Below are 3,014 nucleotides of genomic sequence, written 5' to 3'. Positions count from 1 at the left end.
TGGGTGCAGGAATGGGGGGGCGCGGCGGTGACGTAGGCATGCGCCCTGTTAAGAGGGACGTTGCTTTGAGATCCCACCCTCGGGCCCGTGGACCAATGAGAAGCCCGCAATTCTTTGCCCGATCACTGTGATTGAAGCAGAGGAGCTGCCAGTGTGATGTGGCCTTTTGTGGGAATAGAGAGGTGGAGATTGAAAGATAAATGATAAAGATTAGGACAGAACAGAGTAGAAATAGAATGGAATAGAAATAGAATAAAATAAAAAACAGAATAGAATAGAAAAAATAGAATAGAATAGAAATCAGAATAGAATAGAAAGAATAGAATGGGAATAATTGGAGTAGAATAGAATAAAGGAATGAAAAATAGAATAGAATAGAACAGAACAGAACAAAATAGAGAATACAATACAATTCAACAGAACAGAAAATAGAATAGAATACAATAGTCTTAAAAGAATAGAATAGTCAAATAGAGCAGAACAGAACACAGAATAGAATGAAGGATAGGATAGAAAAGGAATAGAATAGAATAGAATAGAATAGAATAGAATAGAATAGAATAGAATAGAATAGAATAGAATAGAATTCATTACTGGCCAAATGTGATTGGACACACAAGGAATTTGTTTTGGTGCAAATGTTCTCAGTGTACATAAAAGAAAAGATACATTTGTCAAGAGTGAAGAATCATCAGATACAACACTTAATAATAGTCATAGGGTACAAATAAACAATAAAATTGTATTAGGAAATAATCAATATAAATCATAAGGATACAACCGACAAAGTTACAGTCACAAGTGGGAGGAGATGGGCGATAAGGGGTGATGAGAAGTTGAATAGTAATAATATTGCAGACTTAATAAATAGTTGGACAGTGTTGAGGGAGAAGAGAAGAGAAGAGAATAATAACTTTATTTTCACTTTTAATGTACACTAATCGGCATACATTAAAATGAGACTTCATTGGATACAGCTCTCAGTGTCTCCACCTCCATATACTTTACATAACCATGACAGAAAGAATGAATGAATTGTGTACATGAAATATTTAACTTTCTTCAAAGTTAAATATGAATATATATTGAAAGCCTGAAAGAAGAACAAAGTATTTGTTTTACAATAAAAGTTTTACAAAAGAGGTCTTAAGCTGTTACTTATTAAAAAATTCTTCATATTGTTTCATTGTTGTATATATTTTGATGGATGTACATGAATAGCTGCCCAGAATCATCTTATAGAGGAAGTAAGAAGCATAAAAAATAAATAAGGATGCAGGTGTTTTGGTATGTGTTAGGAAAAATAATGAACAAAACTAATTTAGCAATTTGGAAATGCTGAAAAACAGTGAAAGAAGAGGGAAAAACAAGTGAAATAATCATGAAAATGAAGAAGCTATGGAGTACATAATAAAAACCATTTATTAAATGTGTATGCCACCCAAAATTCAATGATTCCAGGTGCTTCACAATAAAAACAATCACTGTAAAGCATACAAAACAATAATAATAAATCATTATCTTTTAGGATCTTGGTCTGATTGTCAGCCAGTTATGGTTTAGTCACCAACAGAAAAAAAAGCCACCATTTTAAAATTCTGCCATCCCAGGGAAATGCTTCATACAGTTGGACTGTTTAACACTTTAATTTACAGTAAATCAATGTTTTTCAAAGTTGACAACTTTTAAGGTTCTGGTTAATGAATTCTGGGAGTTGAAGCCCATATATATTTTTTTGAATTTGAGATGCCAAATTTGAAAAACATGAGTTTAAATTCTCCAGATACTAAATTATTTAATCCCTCATTCATTTTCATTTTAGAACCCCAAAATAAAAACCATGCCAGATTCTCCCTTATAGTTTTCAAAGTGGCATCTCTTTGACCGAAATGAAAACCATTTGAAGGGCGAGGCTTAACTTGCACCATCTTTTCCTTTCCTGCAAACTTCTCACCCGAGATATAGGTTACTAAAATCATTGGTGACTCTAAATGGTTTCTATACTTTTTTTCTTTTTGCCTGGAGGAACCTCGAAGAAGTCAAATATTCCACACTGAGGTGGTCTGAACTGATCAAAGTTTTGCTACCTCCTACTAATTCTGCATAATAGCTGGATTTGAAATATTAAAGTATTTTGAAAAGGAAGCTCAGGTTTCTGCTTAGAAGGGATGAAATATCATTGTATCCCGAAAAATCAACATTAAAAAATGACTCACTTAGAATGAAGGAGTTCAGCATGGGACACCATGTTCTTTGGCACGAAAAAGCCTTTTCTTTCAACTGGCTTGGCTCAAGAAAGACGTTATTTTGGATTGCTGCCTTTCCTGCCACAAATTCCAGTTAATCACACCAGTGGAGGAGAACTTGAGCTCCGTGACCTAAGAAACAGAAAATCCAGGTTACCCAGCCAGCTAAAGGTAGAGGAGATGAAAAGGACATGGGCGAAAGAGCAGTATGTTTTTCCTGGCAACACATCGATGGCTTTTTAAAGACCAGGAAGCCATGTTTACTATGTTTAAATATTGGTTTTTAGAAAGCAAAAACCACAATTCTCTTTATTTTGTAGTCCGCCGGTTATAATAATGTTTCCCTCCACCCACAACTGAATTAGGCTCCCACCGATTGTGTTTCTCAACTTTGGCAAATTTCGTATTTCTGGACTTTAGTTCCCAGAATTCCCCAGCCAGCTTTGAAACTGGAATTGGAGTCCATACAACTTAGAGTAGATAGGAAGGAAACAAAGAGAAGGGAGGAAGAAAGAGAGAGGGAGGAAGTGAGGAGGAAAAAGGAGGGAGGTAGGGAAGGAGGAAGGCAGGAGAAAAAAGAGGGAGCAAGGGATTAAAGAGGAAGGAAGAAGGGAAGGAAGGAAGGAAAAGAAAGAGGGAGGGAGGAAAAAAAGGGAGGAACAAGGGAAGGAAGGAAGGAGAAGAAAGAGGAAGGAAGGAGGGAAGGAGAAGAAAGAGGGAGCGAGGAGGAAGAAGAAGGAAAAAGAAGGAAGGAAGGAAGGAAGGAAG

This window comes from Pseudonaja textilis, chromosome 9, assembly GCF_049901715.1.
Source record: "Pseudonaja textilis isolate UNSWEBS1 chromosome 9, rPseTex1.2, whole genome shotgun sequence".
NCBI classification, from domain to species: Eukaryota; Metazoa; Chordata; class Lepidosauria; order Squamata; family Elapidae; genus Pseudonaja; species Pseudonaja textilis.
Note: the sequence above shows the minus strand (reverse complement) of the source record.